The 21284-nt window shown below is 36.5% G+C and overlaps 1 long non-coding RNA gene across 1 annotated transcript in view; it reads right to left on the reverse strand.

Annotated features, from left to right (window-relative positions):
• Positions 1-2515: 2515 nt before the first annotated feature.
• The window catches only part of LOC147998120 (uncharacterized), a 38536-nt gene continuing 19767 nt past the window's right edge, over positions 2516-21284 (reverse strand). Inside the window, exons 2-3 of the long non-coding RNA XR_015646457.1 lie at positions 8640-8697; positions 2516-6185 (exon numbers count right to left, since the gene is read on the reverse strand). This is a non-coding gene — a long non-coding RNA (uncharacterized LOC147998120). The remainder of the gene's footprint in view (positions 6186-8639; positions 8698-21284) is intronic.

The raw sequence follows: 21284 nt of genomic DNA on the forward strand, positions 1-21284 counted from the left end.
ACTGACACAAAGAGAGGAAGAGAGAGAATTACACACTAATTTACTCATATACACACATATTCTCAATAAAATACTTGTGAACAGATTCAAGTCTACATTAAAAATAATCTTCTACCAGATAAGCTTTCTTCAAATCCCAACATAAAAGTTTGATTCGTCCTGGGGAAGCTGTAGATATGGAGGATATAGTTCAACATAATACAGGCAAGGTACAAGAAGCCCAGCACAAGCATCGTGCTAAAGAGAGAAAAATTCAAAGCAGTTCCACTACAAGCAGGAAGAAGACAAGAATATACACTGGTTTCACAACTATGTATTACAGTATGTGTAATTTTAGCTAGAGCAATATGACAACCGAAGAAGATCCAGGGAATACAAATGAAAAATGAAGAAATGAAAGTGTTCTCATTTGCAGATGTCATGATACCATTTTAAAAACTCTAAAAATATGTCAGTCTCTTAAGACTGAAAAATACAGTCATAATAGCAGAATATCATACGAACACACAACATTCCTTAGCCTCCTTTATGCCAATCCAAACCATACTGTGAGGAAATATGGGTGAAATTCCCCTCACAATACTCTGAAAATATAAAACGAAATATTGTGGACGAAAGTATTTAAAATGCAAAGACCACTATGAATTAGCTAGACGTGATCCTGAATAGAGACAATTTTTCTTTAAAAGATTAAGTTTCTTAAAGCTCAAAATGCATTCATGAAATAGTAGAATTCAAAGTGAACACTCAAAACACGTTATCTTTTTGTTTTCCAATTTCAAACTATGGGCGAGTCATCAGGGAAATATTCCACTTAAACACTCTTAAAATATATATCAAATACCCTAAATTCGCATTGTTAGAAAGAACACAGTGAGTTAGAAGACATATGAAGTAACCATGATACATCCAGATTATACATAAGAACGTTCCACCTGATGTTCTGAAGGACCTTAAAGCCTTGAATGAATCAAATCTTTTATAGTTTTAAGGATAACTAGATAGTATAATAATGTCAATTTTTGATTAATTAATAAAGTTAATGCAATAAATATTGATTAGAATATTTTACTACAACAAATCACCCACTTTTATGAAAATCAAAAATTTGACTATACTATTTCTATGGGACATAAGATAACTTAAAACGACAAAGTGCTAACATGTTTAGGGAGATAATTTTAAAGAGAAAAAATGTGGGAGGAAAAATATGAGATTAAAAAAGTAAGTTACATACACAGTGTGATTTTGTTGGCAGAGTGAATATGTCAAAAGTTTGGAGTGACTTGGATTTATTTATTAATTTAAAAGGGTAGGTTACATGCCAGCAGGAGGATGGACTATCGGATCAGATCTCAAGAAAGTGCCAAATGTTCCAGTTAGTATGACTATGTTATAGTAAACATAAAAATGCCAGTGTGGGAAATTGAAGGTTTAATTCACCTCACAAGTTCCAGTTCATAATCAATGGAATCCAAGAAAAGAACACAAGGCAGCAGCATGAAAATAAAGAGGAACTCTGCTTACTAATCTGCTCAGCTACCTTTTCTCTGTAACCTCCTCAGCTTACTAGTGCTGTTACCATCCACAGTGGGCTAAGTCACCTTACATAAACTAACCATCAAGAAAATGCAAAATACTGATGCCCGCAAGCCATTCTTATGGAGTCAGTTGCTCAATAATGCATTATTTAGACAGTCACAATAAGCAATCACAGCAAGCCATAAAAGCAAAATAGAAAACTTAGCCAACGAAAGATAAGAGTACCCCTTCATGAATGGAATTTGAGGTCAAAGTGAAGTTCTATGTGAGGAAGAAATTAGAAGGAATTATGCCAGATATCACACTTTATTTAAAATAAAAAGTGAAAAAAAGACAAAGCCACAATTAAAATATTGTTATGTTTGACACTTTGAAACCTCTTCTGGATTGCAGGGTAGAGTCAGGACTTGGTTTTTGGCTGGCAGCTCAATTGATAGTCCAGTATTTTGGTGGAGGATTTTCCATCAGAAGCCTTAGCTTTACCACAGAGGCTAGATCCAAGTTAAAAATCATAGTCAGTCAACAGTTTGCCAGATCTTGTGCTCCAAAGAAAGGAGCAGTTCATTTAGTGATGATTTGGTGATGACTCTAATTCATTTCAGAGTCATAGATATTGCCAGCATATAGAAAACCACAAGACCCGTTGTCAAACACCAATATTCTCTGCATTGCCCACAGTCACCATAGTAATATCAGTGTTGAGCTCTACATTATGATTTTTTTTCTCTTTCCTGATGTTGCAGCTTATAAACCTTGTTTCTTTGACCCACAGAGAACTTTCAAATAAAATAATGACAAACTTTTGCATTGAAAGCTATTGGTGACTTGTAGTTGTAGTTAAAAATGAGGACCTCAAGCAATCTTCACTCAGTCCTCTTCTTTTAGGATTGGGTTGATTAGCTATTGCTTTTGCTTTTGGTTTCATTTTGGTGATTTTTTGTTTTATTTTGTTTTCTTTTCTTTTTGTTCTTTTCTACATGCAGAGATCAAGAGTGGTTAGAAGAATTTCAAGTACAAATTCAGATGGCTGGAAAGAGACCAGTTTTTCTAACAGGTCCACATTGTTTGCTGTACTAGGGATTTTTCTCTTGCCTTTAATGTTGCCCATTTCCACTTTTTGGATCCTTTTATCCTGGCATAATTAATACTACATATATATTATAATTATTTAAATTTCAACTCTGAATCTAAGTGCTCTATCTCCGTCCCAAAACCAGAGACATGGATTGAGTCTTGTTTGCTATCGTTTTGATTCTTAGATCGGGAATCATCCTGCGAACACTGAAGGTCCTGTTCCCAAATTGATTCTGTATAGTTCAATAAAGATGCTCTTGGCCAATCAGTTGTGTGGATTTCTACCAACAGGCTAGTAGACACAAGGATGGAGAAAGGATTTAGGGTGGAGCAAGAGTTACCAGTCATGTGAGATCTAGTATGGAGTGGCCATTGGTGTAGCAGGCAGGATGTTAAAAACACAGTAAGATGAGCGCATATTTGGGGTGCTGAGCTATGACTAATGTCAATTGAGAAATTGAGTAGGGCAGATTTAGAGGTGTTGAGAAGGGGGTAAAAAGGACAGCTAGCTATTTGGTAGAGGCTTAAAAAAACCTGACAATAGAGCTAAAGCACATCAAAAGTTCCTCAGCGTATGTGGCTTTCAAGTGCATTGTAAGGGAACTTGAACAGCTCTGGTAGTTGTAATTCCTGGAGCTTAAAGTGAGGCAGTAGGAACAACCTTCTGCAGAGTATTATGAGAGCAATCCATGACCATAAGGAGCATGTGCAAAGTCATCTTGACCATGAGAGTTAGACTGTCCCACATGTATCTTTTGATTATAACCATTTCTTCTTTGTGATCTTTTAGTGTTCCATTTGCTTAAAACTATTACTGAAAAGGGTAAAATGATTCTAAAGGCTACTCTTCATTGTCAACTATTCATTGGAGATTAATTAAACCCCAACGATAGAGGGAATATGTGAAGAATTTCTGCATAATATAAGGTCAATGTCAAATGAACTTCTTATATGTATCTTTGTGGTAAGATGTTTCAACTTTAACCTAGATCTTTATCAAGAAATATTCTTTCTATTATTTTTTCAGGCATCTGCAGATACATCCTTTTGAGGAATGAATTCTTCTTACTGGAGACTATAGAGGGGACCTGCATTTCAGTGATAATTAAACGTCACTTCAAGACATCAAAGCAAAATATCAAAGTGAGAATGGAATAAATTTATTAAGACAGTGTTTTGCAAACAACTTCTTTCACAAACATCTTTGGAAGGAGAATTCTGAAATTTTGCATTTCCTATTTGACTTTGCTAGTACTCTGACAGAATCAACTCTCAATTGTTTGGGACTTTACGGGGAATTAAACACTACAAACAGAGATGAATGCATCATATGCTCTGCCGTCTGTGTTAATATGGCTTCAGTGAAGAACAACCATGCTACAGCTATTCTTCTGTTTTTTCAAATATTATCCTCATACAAAGTGTGGAATCTAAGGGTTGCTGGATGGATAGGTCGAGAACACTGGCTGAGAGCTACAAATGCAGAAGTGGGATGGTACATGCTTGGGGCGTAAAAAGCCTGTGTGTAGATCATAAACAACTTCAAAATATTCATTGCTTTAATAATTACTTGGAAGTGGACTTCTGTAAAATGACTTCAGCAGACCAGCATGGTAGAGAAACAGTAACTGATTCCCTGGAGATTTAAATGCACTGGATTGTGAAACATGGACTTAGAGGTAGAGACAAGTCAGTGAATGAAGACTGGATTATCAATCCTCTGTTGTCTCTTAAGTTTCCCTGCCCCATGGTTTGAGGCCTACAGCAACAGATTTTTTGGAATGAGGAATAGAATGAAAGCCAATTTGTTGAAAATCCCAGTCATAAGAAAATACTGACATCATCTGTGACAAACATCAAGTCTCAGCATGGCTTCAGCATGTCTGAATGTCTGCTGTCAGCATGGGCTTTTTCTGCCATCCCTTTAATAAATGCAGAGCTCCAATCTGCTTCAGCCACATCATCATCTCTTCATTCTGTTGCAGGTAGATTAGATCACTGTGTCTGCCTATGCAGTCTTTCTCTACATATAAGGACCCAAGGAACTATTCTCACTCCAGGGAGCTGTTGAAAGTAATCTTGAATTGCATTGGTGTTGTTAGTAGATGTAATGTCTTCAAATCCCAGAAGACCATGTTTGCAAAGGAGTTGATTGAGGAAGTCTTGGGTATTTCAGTATTAGGGGCAGGTTGGATCGATGAACAGGACCGCCTTCCCAGACTAGATCTTGCAGTTCACATACACGTGAGCCATGCTGACAGGGTGCAGCTTCCAAGAAAAGAATGTTCAGTTGAAGATATTGGTCTGTTTGAGAATGGCAAACCCAATGTATTCTAAACCATGTATTCTATTTGAATCCCCGTAGAAAACATGGAAGAAAGAAGCCTTTACTTTTTCATTTTTGCACTCACAGTGATACCAAATCCTCATAGACATTAGAACCTGCATACTGAATATTTATCCATATGTCAATGACCAGATAAGACATCTTGCCTTTTGGACTAATAAACTAATGGATTCTAGGACTTTAAAAATAGTCAGTCATTGTTAAATTATGTGTTCCATAGTCTGTGATCATTGTGACTAGTTCGATTTCTCTGTACAGAGAGATTCATCCTTTACTGTCTGTTGGGGAACACCAACTACTGCACCAGATATCTAGAGAAGACCTTTTATGGCATTTTGTCTCTAGTAAGAGTTTCAGGTCAGTTACAAATTTCCAATGGCCACATTACCTTAGTCGGATTTTCATATGATGCTTTGATACAGTCCTTCTTTTTTTCTATAGTTCTTGGCAACATAATTAAAATAGCAATTGTAACCTATTAAAGAAATGCACAGTAATCTATTTGCATGAATGCAGCAGAGAGGATTATAGGATAAACAAGAATTGGAAAGCAAGATATCCTTCCTTCCTAGGACCAAGACCAGGAAATCTTAACTACATAAAAATCTGAGACAAGTTGTCTGAAGTTTGTTCTTTTCTTCAATCATGGGGATCCTAGTGAAGGAGCTCAAGTCTGAAGAGTTGGCAAAAATTACCTTCATTTCTGATCCAGGTCAACTGCTGAATACCTCATTCATGGACCTGAAGAAACTCTGTATCCATCCTTCTATAATGTGTATATATCAATGTATCATTCATAGAATGGACACTTTACTGTTGGTTTGAAAGCAACAATTTGTCCCTGGAGAGACACAGATTTCTTCTTTCGCACATTATTTGACAGGCTGATGTTGGGTCTCATAAGTTCATTCCGGGATTTGCTTTACAATAATCATTCAGTTATCTGGAAGAAACACTTTTTAATGTAGTGAGATCTACTAGAACAATATCAACCATCATCTTCCATTCCCAGTTTAATGCTGAATCATTCTCCACTAATTGTCTGTGGTCCATGATGACAGCAGCATCTCCACAGACTAGTTTGAATATTGCTCTTAGCACTGCATTTAGGATACATCAATGTGATTTCCTTACCACTTTCATTCCCAGGAGAGTTTTTCAATTCATTTCATCTGATGCGTCTAATCTACATTGTCAGCCAGGATGAGTTTTGAGAGTTTTTCTAAAAAAATAAAGAAAAAATGGAAGAAATGAAAGAAAGGAATCCGGCAAGTATATCTCACCAATTGACTCAGAAATCTAAAGTGTTAGTCAGTGGAAATACTAGTGGAAAGTCTGAGATCATGAAGTCTCTACTAGAAGCGCTTCTCTCTCCAAGGTATTAGTGTAAGAGAGAAACTGCACTATTGGTATCCAAAGCATGGAGAAGTTTACTCTGAGCAGAGGACACAATACTTGCCTTTTATTTCTTACTTAGGACCTTTTTATAATTGACAAAAAGAATAAATGCAATGAGCTCTCAGTAAAACATCTGTTACCTTCAAAATTCTTGGCATTTGGAATAAAGAAATGAATGATATAAAAACTCTGACTTCCAGGAGCCATAAGAACTGCGAAGTCCAGCTGAGAGGCTCGCAGCTCTAGATTCCCATATGCAGAAGGCTCAGAACAAGTCTATCTCTTCAGTGATCCTACTCAACTCCTACAAGGACACACTGAGCTTTCCGAAGTACCATGTATTTCATCCTTTTTTTATAACAAGACAGAAGACCACCTTCCTTCTTCCCATCTCTGATCTCATCATCCTCTTCCTTCTCACTCCACAATGACTGTTTACTCTCGATTAGAGTTAAATTAGTAAACACTAGAGGTACTGAGGGGATATCTGAAGGGAGTTGCAGTCACGACAACACTTGTGACATCACAGAAGAAGCTAGTCCTCTCCAGGTTTCAATAGATGTTTCAGGGAGGGCCTACTGATTATGTCATTGTGATGTGCCATGGCTTACCTGTAAAACATCTTTCCTTACATTGACCAGATTCAAGGGTGCCCATTCCACGTATGTCTCATGTGACACAGTAGAAACCATTATGTACTCCATCTCTCTAAAGCTAGAGACTTCTCTTTGCTTTATTAGCAGTTACAAACTTGGGATGGAGAAAGGTAGTCAGTGGCTTGGCATGGGTAGAAAAGATTTTGGAACATCTAGTGTAGAAGATTCTTCTAGATAATATTTTTATTCTCAGGTTCATTCCTGAGATATAGAGTTCAATTTTCTTGGTTATCTATGTATCACAAAGGCCAGTATTTTCCCTACAGACCTTTAATTAAATGAATATTGTATATCACTTTCTTATTGTACTTTCCTTGACAGGGGACTTCATAAATATTCCTGAATGTGTACTGAAAAATTCTTTTTTCCTATTCCATTATCTGCAACAAAGTGATTTTGGCAACAAAGTGTGCCCAGCTATAGAGTGAGCATAACAGTGTGAGTACTGTGTACTCACTTCAATTAATAAACTCCTAAAAGCTTCTTTTATGTAAAAATTACCAGGCATCAGAAAAGCAAAGGGCAACATGGACTACAGAATTCGGTTCTCTAGTCCCATTCGATATCAAACCTGCACTACCTATCTTCCTGTGTTCCCATGGCCAGAATTAAGGGTTTTGGATGTTTTATCATTATTTGTCCTTAAGTAGCAACCTTAGATACAGGAGGATAGGCAGGGAGAAGAATGACATGTTTATCAGTCAAACCTCAAACTCAATATGTTCATAATACAGGAGGGAGTCTATTTGACATTGTCATTTCTGAATTCTACATTCTTGACCTAGTTTGGCAGATTCTATGTTAATATTCCAACGAACCACCTAGCTGTAGGAGCCACCAAAAGTGTATATATATATATATATATATATATATATATATATATATATATACACATCTGGCACCAAAATGATATAAAATTGATGAGCCTAAGAACTGCAATCGGCCAGGAATCATATATAGACATTTCCTGAGAGACACTGCTAGAGTATGTGAAATACAGAGGTAAATGATAGTGGCAAACCCATGAACTGAAAATGGACTTCTTGTTGGTAAATGTTGAGAAAGGATTACAAGATCTGAATGGGGCTTTAATCCCCACAAGGACAATGCCAATACACGAAACCTTTCTGGTACTAAATCAATATTCAAAGACTGCTCATGGGCAGACCAATGTCTCCAACTGCAAATGTAGCAGAAGATGGCCTTCGTGACACCAATGAAAAAAGAGGCCCTTGGTCCTCCCTAGATTTGATTCCCAGTTCAATGGACTGTCAAGAGGCAGTAAGGGGGTTATTGAAAAAGGGGAGGGGGACAGGTTAGGGCTCTTATGGACAGGAAACTGAGAAAGGAAATTACATTTGAAATGTAAATATAGAAGTATCCAATTAGAAACGCAATAAAAATTCCTAAAGAAATGATAGAGTTAAAAGAAAAGAAAACTGTCAATGAATCACACATATTGACACAGAAATCTAAAGGGTAACTGTCAGGGAATGGTAATCAGAGAAATACTAGTGGAAAGACTGAGATGATGATGTCTGAACTAGATGCACATCTCTGTCCCAGATATCTGTGTCAGAAACAAAGTGCACTATAGGAATCCAAATCAAGGAGGAGTTTACCTTGAGATGACATGACGATACAATACTTGTTGTCCCTCCTTCCTCAGGACTATTTTTCCTGGGGAAAAAGAATGAAAGCCATTAGCTCTCAGAAAAACAACTGTAAACTTCCGAATACCTGACTTTTGGAATAAAGAAATTAATGATAAACAACCTCTGACTTCCAGGAACCATAACAAGCAATGAAATCCAGATGCTACCGAGAGGCTCCCACCTCCTGAATCCCATATGGGGAAGGCTCATATCAAGGCTATGTGTTCAGTGAACCCTCACAACCCCTACACAGCACTCCTTGTGCTTTCCCATGTACCACATATTTCTTCGTTTTTTGAACTAAAACTTCCTAGGCCATCTTCCTTCTCCCCATCTCTGATATCTACATCTTCTTTGATCTTCCTCACAAATAGCTGTTTACACTGAAATAAAGGCCAATTAATAAACCCTAGAGGTACTGAATGAATGTCTGAGAGGCAGTTGCAGTCTGGAAAACACTGTGACATCACAGGAGAAGCTAGGGATCTCCAGTATACAAGAGATTTTTCAGGGCCAGCCTAATGATGATGTCACTGAGAACTGCCATGGCCTACCTGCTAAAGAGCTTTCTTTATATTGACCAGATTCTAAGGTGACCTTTCCAGGTGTGTCTCCTTTGACACAGTGGACACATTTATGTAGAACATCACTCTAAAGCTAGACAGTTCTCTTTGCTTTATTAGTGGTTACATGCTCTGAATGGAGAAAGTTATTACGGGTTTCGCATGTGTAGAAAAGATCTAGGAACATGGGATGTAGGACAATCTTCTGGATTATAATTTTATTCCCAGTTCCATTCCTGTGACAAACAGTTCAATTTCCTAAGTTCTATCTGTTTCCCAAAGGCCATTGTTTCCCTACAGATATTTAATTGAGTGGATTTTGTATTTCATTTTCTAATTGTTCATTCCTTGATAGGGCACATTATAGATATTCCTGAATATGTACTCAAAAATTCTGTTTTGCAATTCTAGTTTTTTCAATGATTTTCGCAACAAAGCTGGCCAATTAAAGAGTGAATGTAATAGTGTAAATATTGTGTTCCTACTTCAAGTGATAAACTCCCAAATTTTTATTTTATGCAAAAATTACCTGACATCAGTAAATCAAAGGACAGCATGGACTATAGCATGCGGTTCTGTATTCCCATTAGGTATCATTTCTGGAATATCTACATTCCTGTGTTCCAAGGGTGAGACTTCAGGCTTTTGGATATTTTACCATGATTCTTTTTTCAGGCCATACAAAAGATACAGGATGATGGGAAGGGAGAGGAATGGCTTGAGGCCCAGTAAAAGCTCAACATCGATAGGCGCATAAGAACAGGAGGGAGTATATTTGGTATTGGCATTTGTGGATTCTCCATTCTTGACCTAGGACCTCAGAATCCATGTTAAAATTTCAACTAACTTCATAGATGTATAAGCCATCAAATATATGTACATATATATAAAAATAGATATAGATAAATAGATATAGATATATAGAGATAGAGAGGAGATAGAGCTAGAGACAGAGGCTGAGATAGATAGATAAATATATGCGTAAATAGATAGATAGATAGATAGATGATAGATAGATGGATAGATAGATAAATAGATCAGACACCAAAACTAGATACAATTCAGATTAATAAAGCTAAGAAGTGCATGCTGCCAGTAACAGGTTATAGATCTTCCCTGAGAGACACAACTAGAGCATGTCAGTTACCGAAGTGAATGCTAGTGGCAAATCAGAGAATTATAAACGGACCTCTTGTTGATAAATTTTCAGAAAGGATTACAAGAGCTGAAGAGGCTATCAACCCCATCAGAACAATGAACAAGAACTTTCTGGTACTATACAGATAATCAAAGACTGTACATGGACAGACCTATTGCTCCAACTGCATATGTAGCAGAGGATGGCATTGGTGGGCACCAAAGGAAGGAGAGGACCTTGGTCCTCCCTAGGTTTGACTCCCAGTTCAAGGATATGTCAAGGGAGAGTAAGGGTGGTTTAAATGTCAAGGAATGGAAACATTTATGTCTCTTATGGAGAGGAAACTGGGAAAGGAAATAACATTTAAATGTAGATATAGAAATATCCAAAAAATATTAAAATTAGCTTAAATTAAAAAAAAATTATGAAAGAGATAAAAGTAAATAAAACTGCAAGGTAATCAGAAATATTGATTCAGAAATCTACGAGGGACACTGTTAGGGAATGGTAGTCAGCATAACACTAGTGGAAAGACTGATATGATTAAGTCTGAACTAGAAGCATTTCTCCCTCCCAGATATCAGTGTCAGACACAAACTACAGTGTAGAAATCATGTACACGAAGGAGTTTACTCTGAGCTGAGGATACAATACTTGTCTTTCCCTTCCTCCTTAGGACTTTTTTCTTCTGGAAGAAAAAATAGAAGCCATGTGCTCTCAAAAAAAAAAAAAAAAAAAAAGCTGTACCCATCCCAACACCTGACTTTTGGAATAATGAAATTAATGATAAAAAAAAAAAAAAACTCTGACTTTCAGGAACCATAACAAGCAAGGAAATCCAGTTGCTACTAAGAGGCTCCCATTTCCTGAATCCCATATGTGGAAGGCTCATGTGTTCAGTGAACCCTCACAAACCCTACACGGCACTCACTGCACTTTCCCATGTACCACATATTTTTTTTCTCATTTTTTTCAAACTAAAACAGAAAGCCAACTTTCTTCTACTCATTTTTGTTATATACATCCTCTTTGTTCTCTTTCCCAAATGGCTGTTTGCACTGAAATAGAGGCCACTTAGTAATCCCTAGAGGTACTGCAGGAATATATGTGATGCAGTTTTTTGTGACATCACAAAACCTAGGGCTCTCCAGGGTACAAGAAATTTTTCAGGGAGGGTCAAATGATGATGTCAGTGAGAACTGCCATGGCCTACCTCCTAAATAGCTTTCCTTACATTGACCAGATTCGAGTTTGCCTTTTCCAGGAATGTCTACTGTGACACAGTGGTAACATTTATGTACTACATCTCTCTACAGCTGGAAACTTCTCTTTGCTTCATCAGTGGTTACAGGCTCTACATGGAGAAACTCAGTTAGGGGCTTGTATTGAGTAGAAAAGATCTAGGAACATGGGATGTAGGAGATTCTTTTGGATAATAATTCTATTCCCAGTTCCATTCCTCTGACAAACAGATCAATTTCCTATTTTTTCCCTGTTTCCCACAGGCCATTTTTTCTTTACAGATGTTTAATTGAGTGAATATTATATTTCATTTTCTAATTGTTCATTCCTTGAAAGGGGTCTTTATAGATATTCCTGAATGTGTACTCAAGTATTCTGTTTTCAAATTCCAGTTTTTTGGCAATGATTTTGGCAACAAACGTGGCTAAGCTATGAAGTGAATTTAACAGTGTAAATATTGTGTACCTACTTAAAATGATAAACTCCCAAATTTTTATTTTATGCAAAGAAATAACTGCCTGAGTAAATCAAAGGACAGCGTGGACTATGTAGTCCCATTAGATATGATCTCTGTAATATCAACCTTGTCGTGTTCCAAGGGTGAGATTTCAGGGTTTTGGATGTTTTAAAATGATTCTTTCTTCATTCCAAAGATAAGATACAGGAGGATTGGCAGGGAGGGAAGAACTAGAGGTCCAATGAAACCTCAACTTCATTAGGGTCATAAGAATAGGAGCGAGTCTATTTGGCATTGCCGTTTGTGGATTCTACCTTCTTGACATACCTGCTCAGAATCCATGTTAAAATTGCATGTAATCTCATAGTTGTAGGAACCACTGATATATATATATATATATATATATATATATATATATATACACACATATATACACACACACACACACACACACACACATATATATATATATATATATATATATATATATATATATATATAATCAGCCACCAAAACTAGATAACTAGATAAGATTGATGAACCTAAGAAGCACATTCTGTCAGGAACCAGATATAGATCTTCCCTAAGTGACACAAAAAGAGCATGTCAAATACAGAAGTGAATGTGTTGTTGCAAAAATATAAAAATAAAAAAGTTGTCTTATATCCCGCTATCTCTGGCACTGTAGTTTCCCAAGTCTCTGCAAGATATCTTGGTTGAATACATCACCACTTCTCAGCTGCCCAGTGTCTCTTATTGCCACACATGTTTTTACACTCAAAACCTCACATGAAAGAACACACAACACAATAATCTTTGACCCAATTGATAAGATATAGTAGCCCACATAAGCATACAAAGCCTGGTATGATCCATACCTTAGGGACAATAATAACAACCAGTAAATACACAGAGCAGTATCTTAAATTCACCTGCCATGGCTTCTCACCCTCTCCTCTTCCTGTCTCTCCTTTTTCCTCTAGTCTCTTCTACTTCCTTCAAACTTCATTCCTGCCCATACTTCCTTCTCTTCCAATGATAGGCCTGCTTCTATCCTGTACCTGCCCCTCACCTCTACTTCACAAATTTAATGTGAAAGCTGTTCTGTAGAATTCACCTGAGTTCTGAGTACAGGACAAGGCAGCTGTCCTTGGAGCAGTGGATTAGCATCAAAATACAGATAACTTTAGTGTAAACAACGTTTTCCCCTTTTTGTCCAGTTAAACAGACTTTTCATTTATATATATCAATTGAGTAAGATTATTACTATTCTACAATTTATAAAGCATTTGATATACTCAACACCCAGTCTGTCACTATATCAGTTAGAAAGAGCATTTAGTTCTTCATTCCAGCTTCAGAAAGGCTTAAAATCTATATTATGTCTTGGCTAGCTTGTATACTATCTGATAACTATCCAGTAAAATATGTATATTCAGAGTTATACAGCCTGATAAGCAATGAGGCTATAATCAGTCTCCTACCCCGTCAGAAATCTGAGAGTGACCAAATATCTATACACATAGGATGTCTTAGAGGGCTTCTAGAACTGAGAGGTTGTAGAGACAAATCTCCACTAGCACAATCCCCTGTTAGCAACATGTGAGCTTAAGTCTTCAGCCTTCTGACACAAGATCAACTGACAGCCTATTGAAAGGTGGACTTGGAAGGGCTGATTACCCTGTATTGGCAGGGTTTATCCCTCAAATCCTCTGCATAATTTGTCCTTTTCTGGATAGTATTAATCTGCATATGAAACAGGCATTTTTTTCCAGTGACTGCCTAGCCACAAAGTATTGCCTCATTTGGAGGTAGAGATGTTCAAATTCTTCATTAAATTTGCCAAAGGGGAACAGTTAGGAGAAGATATGACTCAACAAAAGATAAGTAATAACTTTAAATCTCAAATTTTGTGGATTTCTTACATTTTTGAAAAGCATCTATCTATCTAAGACAATCTGGACTGTTGTCTTTATATCTTAATTTTTTCTTGATAGTACTCTTACAAAGTCAGATGCATGACTTTAATATTTCAATCTTAACTAACAGGTTTAATCAACTCAGAAGTGTGTAATGACAAAAATAATAGAACTGGCTCTTGTAATTTTAAAATTTTTTCAAATTATTTCTATACCCAAACAAAGATAAGATTAAGCTTAGTTACCAAATACGATTATGACTGTAACTAAATCTAGCTTATTCCTCCCTGCTAAATTTCAACCAATTTTCAATTCTTTATAAAAACATCTTTAAAATAACCACTTCCAGCCCCACCCCACAAATTCCAGGTAATTGAGACAACGGATCCACCATAACTTCTTCAAGTTGTACATGGGCGTTGAGATATCCTTAGGTGTAGGGGGTAGGAAAAATGAAACAAATGCGATAGCCGATATGTCCTGACTGGACCCAGCTGAAATTCACTGAAACCAGGATTCCAAGTAGGTACACTCTACAAAATACAACTCTCAGGAAAAAGGTTAAGAATCGATATATCTTTTGTTTGATTCTCCCGAATATATATTTGATACCCGTCTACTGATATCAAACCTGATCAGTATGACTCTGTGAGGTTTCCAGAATCCTAATCACAATTTTTAAAAACACAAGGACAAAATCTTTCTTCCAAAATACTCTGTTTCTTAATCTGAAACCAGAGAAGCTTGTATCTTGCACTCTCTCCCAGAGTAATAATATAAGCATAAAACTCAAAGTCACACCCATCCTGAAGATTAAACAATTTTTAAAAAAGGAATTTATGTATAAAATGAGCCTGATATAACTCAGTACTTGGTGATATCAGGAAATAAATCCAAAGTTCCCATGGAGCCCATGTTAAGAGAATTTGAACTTGCTATTGTCGTAAATATCAAAAGTAACCACAAATCATCGCTAGGCGTCATCAACGAGTCATATAGTGGGATAATTCATAAAACTAATCAAATACCTTCTATCAATTCTAATATCAATAAGAAAACTTCAAACCAGGACTTTTGCCCAAAATATCTCAGTCTGTTAAGCTCTCTACCTGAAGCCACAGATTTTTCTTTATCGTTAATAACTTCTACAATATATGTCTGCATTCACTTTCCCTGTTGTTACAGATTTCATCAAAACTCTCTACTTGGTAGTGCCTAATTTTTCCCTAAGTTCTGAGCAGTAGATGAAAATCCCCACCTGATTCAGGTAATCTCTCTACTCTCTTCTTTCTTAAATAAAACTTAATCACTTGTTAAAAATACCTTAATAGAAGAAGTATCTTGTGTAACTAGGATTTCCACACAAAATTCCCCTGTGGAGCCTATGTTAAAAAGAAAATGTGTATCCTGAAAGACTTACTAAACAACTCTCATTAAAAAGCAGCTTTAATCTTTTAACTCTCTGAACTGCCATTACTTATCACACAGCAGGGGACCAACAGCCTGTCAGCCCTTGCTGCTTCCCCATTTTTGTTTTATATTCTGCTCTTAAGTTATCAAGAATTAATATGGCACAGGTGTCCTCTTACTTAGAAAATAAAAAGGTTCTCTCAACTTTTTGATTACTAGTGGATTCTTGCCCATCACCTTGTTTTGCCATCTGTTGTTGTAAAAAAAAAAGAAAACTTGTCTTTTACCATGCTATCACTAGCACCGTAGTGTCCTAATATAATAGGTAGATATCTTGGTGAAAACACATCCCTACTCCCTGTCAGCCCAGTGTCCCTTGCCGCCACACACTTTCCTATACTCAATCCCTCACATAGAAAACACACATCACAAAAATTTTGACCCAATTGCTAAGATATAATTGTGCACTTAAATATACAAAGCCCTTTACCATCCATCCCTTAGGAACATTAATAATAACCTGTAAATACACAGACCATAATAGTAACCTCACCTGCCATGACTTCTCACCCTCTCCTCTTCCTATCTCCCCTTTTTCCTCCAGTCTCCTCCTCTTTCTTCAAACATCTCTCTCACCCATTCTTCCTTCTCCTCCAATGACCTCCTTCTTTACATGGTAAAGAAAAGTTCTTTACATAGTACAAGTAAAGAAAACAAATTACTGCCAAAGCATCCTTCTATCATGTACCTGCCCCACACCTGTACTTTACAAATTCAATAGGGAGGTGGTTTTGGTGAAGTCACCTGAGTTCTGAGTACATGAGTAGGCAGCTGTCCTTGGGGCAGTGGAATTAGCATCAAAATACAGATAACTTCAGGGCAAACCACAGCAAATAGCTTTGATATCCTAGTGAAATCTTTCAAGCCAAGTAAAACTGCAAATGTGATAATGTTCTAGTTTCTTCTCATGCTTGATGCTGAAAAGAGTGATAGTGTATGAGAAGAAATATTACATAGTACACGTAAAATAAACAAATTACTCCCAAGGCCAACAAGGCTCATAAGTAAGCAATTTGTTATAGAGTAACAAAGAGTAAGCAAAGTAGTTTTCTCATTCGGTTTCCCTTCACTGTAGGCAGCATTTTGAATTTACAGAGAAGTGGTTGATATTGTATCATTTATCTTTAAAAGTACTCTAATAAGAATCTTTTAAAAAGCACAAATCTAAATATGTGTATAAAAATGTCATATCTACTTTAAATGATCAGAATGCACACCTGTGATTGTCAATCCTTATTAAATCCTATCAGGGAGCTGAGGGTACAACTGGGACAGAAATCAGTCCTCAACAGTCCAGCATGTGTTACAGTCACACCATTAGCCTGTGCCACCATTGTTCTTGATCCCTGGCCTTAAAAAGTCCCTGTCTTTTCGAACTTCAAATTGTTACCTAATTTTTTTTTACATCAGAGGCAGTAGTTAAAACATGTTAGCCAGCTTAACAAACAATTTTATTTTTCCAAATGCTTTTTAAGGGTGCTGGTCGTCACTAATTATTCTACATTTCCTTTGGTGATGGTGGAAGCACTGGTCTTCCACAGAGGAAATTCCTAAAAGACCTCGACCAATATTATTGCAAATGCCAATGATGTTGCTCCCTGAGTGGTGGTAAGCTCCAGGAGGATTTTTATGTACTTCTTAGAATTAGAGAGATATGAGGGGAACAACCGAGCGAAACGCTGCATGAAGTTCTCAGTACAGTTGGTCTTTGGGGCTATGACTCACCAAAGAGCAATGAGGCTGTTCTAAAGAGTGGGCCATACCCCAGGATTTTTAAAATGTTGTGCCATTCCTCCTTCACAGCACTTGGCAATACTCCATGTCAGAACCAAATTTGAACCATGCTTTTACCCTGGATAGAATTTCAAATACTATACTGAATAGGGAGAGTGGGCAGCCTTACCTTGTCCTTCACTTTAATGAATTGTTTTAAGTTTCTTTATATTTAGCTTGATGGTCATTACAGGTTTCCTCTCCCTTGCTTTTACTATGTTTCTCCATAGGACTTGTCTCCCTTATCACTCACACTCTTTTATCATGAAGCGGGGCTGGAATTGCTTTTTCTGCATCTAATGAGATTATCATGTAATTTTTTTCCTTCAGTTTCACTTATAGTGGATTATACTGATGGATTTTCAGAATTTGAACCATCCCAACCTCCGACTAGAAATTAAAAATTACCCAGCATAACCTACGGAAGTACTCGCCTGCATACTCTAACAACCCCCCCCCCCGAAAAAAACAAAAACAACATGCAAACAAAAAAAAATCATTCACCCTACAGAACAGATTTTATACTAACATACACACTCAAACATCCCACCCCCCCAAAAAAAAAAACAAAAAACAAAAAACCAAAATACATGCAAGCAAGAAAACCCTGCACCCACAACATCAAAATAGCATGAAGTTAATATCACTGGTCATTAATACCGTTAAGCATTAGTGGCCTCTATTCAACAACAAAAGGACAGAGGTTAAAATAATGGATGTAAAAACAGGATCTGTCATTCTGTTGCATTCAAGAAGCACACTCCAGCAATTGAGATAGACATAACCTTAGACTAAGGTGTTGGGACATGTTTTCCAAGAAATAAAACAAGAAACAAGATGGTGTAGCCACTCTAACATCCAGCAATCAGACTTCCAAACAAAAGTAATCAAAAGAGAAGGGGAAGGACACTTCATATTTATTAGAGGAAAAACCCACCAAAATGGCATCTCAATTCTGGATGTCTATATCCCAAAGACAAAAGTAGCAACATTGGTGAGAGAAATATTGCTGAAGCTCAAATATCACATCGAACCTCACACATTAATAGTGGGGGGCATCAATGTCCCATCTCACCAAGGGCAGGTCATTGAGACAGAAACTAAAAATAAAACAATAAAAATAGAATATATAACTGCCAGGGGTTTCAATTAATCTGACCTCACTCATATATACAGAATATTTCACATGAACACAAAAGTACACACTTTCTTTTCTGTACCTCATGGAACCTTATCCTGAACTGATCATTTTCACCCTCAATAAACAAGTCACAACAGACACAGAAAGACTGTGCTAACCATTGGATCTTCTCAGATCACCATGGATTTAAACTGGACTTCAACAATAACAAAAAGTCTATAAACTCATGGATATTCAATAGCTTGCAACTGAAGAACCACAAGTTCAGAGAAGACTTGAAAAAAAAAAAAGGTTCCTAGAATTCAATGATAATGATGGCATATCGTCTCCAAACTTAAGGTACATAAGGAAAGCAGTGCTAAGAGGAAAGTGCAGCACAGAGCAATTTTATAAAGAAATTGGAGAGACCCCATACTAGCAGTTTCCCAGCACACATGAAATCTCTAGAATAAAAAGAAGCAAACACATATTAAAGGAGGAGACAGATAGAAATGATCAGACTCAGGGTGAGAGTGATCCACCAGAAACAAAAAGAATACAAATATTAACAAAAACAAGAGCTAGTTCCTTGGGAAAATCAACCAGACAGACAAACCCTTAAATAGATAATGTAATACGAGGTAAGACAGCATCCAAATAACAAAATCAGAAATGAACAGGGAGACACATTGATAGACAAAGATGAAAGTCACAGAATCCTTAGGTCTCACTTCAAAACCTGCTTTCTACAAAATTAGAATCTCTGAATTAAATGGATGTTTGTGTAGATGAATAACACTGACCACAGGTAAACTAAGGTAAGATAAACTATGTAAATAGCTGTACAACCCCTAAAAAGACACAAACAGTAATTGAAAGTTTAACCACTGAAAAATTCTCAGGGCCAGTTTCATTGAGCGCAGACTTCTACCAGATTTTCAAAGAATTCTCAACCTACTCCAAAACACAGAAACAGAAGGAAAATCACCAAACAGATTCCACGACACCACTGTCGCCCTGACACCGAAATCACAAAATGATTCAACAAAGAAAGAATTTCAGACGAATTTTCTTTACAGACAATGGTGGAAAAAATACTAGGTAAAATGCTCAAAAACAAAATGAAAAGCATTTCAAACTGCCATTCAGTGCAATCATGTAAGCTTTCTCCTGAGGATGCAGGAGTGGATCAATCTATGAAAACCCATTAAAGTGATCCACCATATTAACAAACTTAACTGAAAAAAAAATTGTGCCCTCTGCACTTCAAATTAACGTGGGAGCTCCCCTTGGATTTAACTTTTTGGTAGTTGCATATCATAATATATATTTTTTTAATAAAATACATATATATTTTAATAAAGTAACATATTAAATTGTTATATCCTAACATCATAATATATAACTAATATTAATATACTATATTAATATTAACATGTATTTATACATTAAATTATTATATGAATAAGGTAAATATAATTAATATTAATATATTATGTTACTATATTAAATTAATATATTGATATAATAATGTAACGGATATATTACATTAATATATCAAAAATAATATATTAATTATTAACATATTTAATATGATTTATTAATATTATTAATATTCACTATTACTCAATGGTGTGAAGGAGCAGAATTAAAGAAAGAAGGAAAAAATGCAAGACTATCTCTTAAATGCTGAAAATGCTTTTGACAAAATCCATCGTCGTTCCATATTTAAGGTCTCAGGGAGACCAGGGATGTCAGGCACATACCTAATGTAATAAAATACTAAAATAAATACAAAAAATATTACATAAAATGCAATATAGCAAGCCAACAGTTAATATCTAAATAAGGGGTAGGGAAGCAAAAGGCAATTCTACTAAATTGGAGAATGAGAACAGAGTGCACATCTCGCAGCATCCTTTCAGTAAAGTCCTTAAATTCCCAGCTAGAGCAATAAGACAACCAAAGGAGGTCAAGGGGATGATATCGCAAAAGGAGAACTCAGTGTATCGCCATTCACACATCATATAATAGTGAACATATGTGATCCAAAAGTTTTACCAGAAATGACCTACATATGAAAAACACCTTCAGCCAAGTGGATGGATGAAAAATTAAATGAAAATAATATGCCATGCAAATGACAGAGAGGCTGAGAAGAAATTATGGAAGACATGCCAATCACATATATATATATATATATATATATATATATATTATGAAATATAAATTAACTCTAACCTAGCACATCAGAAGCATATCTGGTGTGAACTCCAAGTCTCTGAAAAGAGACACTGAGGAAGGTAGCAGAAGACAGAAAGACCTCCCATACTCACAGACGGGTAGGATTAAGAGAGTTAAAGAGGCCATCTTAATTTTGGGTGTAGATTCAAAGTTCCTATCTTGCAGTCAGGATGACATGGTTGCCAAGGTGCATGCAGGAGAAGAGACAATCTTGCAGTCACATGTGGAGTCAAAGATGACATCATCTTGCTGTTTGGGTGTCACATGGTTGCTCATTGTGCACATGTGACATCATTGGCTGTGGAAGCAGGGTCAACCTGAAACATCTCTGGCTTTCTACCATGCAGATGGTGTTACAATTTCTAAATCACATCAATCACCAAAAATAACCAGGGTAAAAACCTGTGACAGAGGGATGGCAGCCATTACTGGAGAAGGAAATGGCTTTGATGTCCCTAAGAAAAAACTGCTCATGCCATGGCCATTCAGGCAAAGCAAGCATAATGGGATGAGGAGATCTAGATTTAGAGACTGAATGTTTAATGTTTTCTTGGGAAATTTTAGCCTACTCATGACGGTTCACTGTTATCAGAAAATTTTTAAAGTGGAATAATATGCAGGTATGAGCAATAAGGACATTGTGAAGCTGCAGTTAACTAAGTGGAACAAGTTGAGAAACCTGAAAC

This window comes from Rattus norvegicus, chromosome X (assembly GCF_021556685.1).
Source record: "Rattus norvegicus strain SHRSP/BbbUtx chromosome X, alternate assembly SHRSP_T2T, whole genome shotgun sequence".
NCBI classification, from domain to species: domain Eukaryota; kingdom Metazoa; phylum Chordata; class Mammalia; order Rodentia; family Muridae; genus Rattus; species Rattus norvegicus.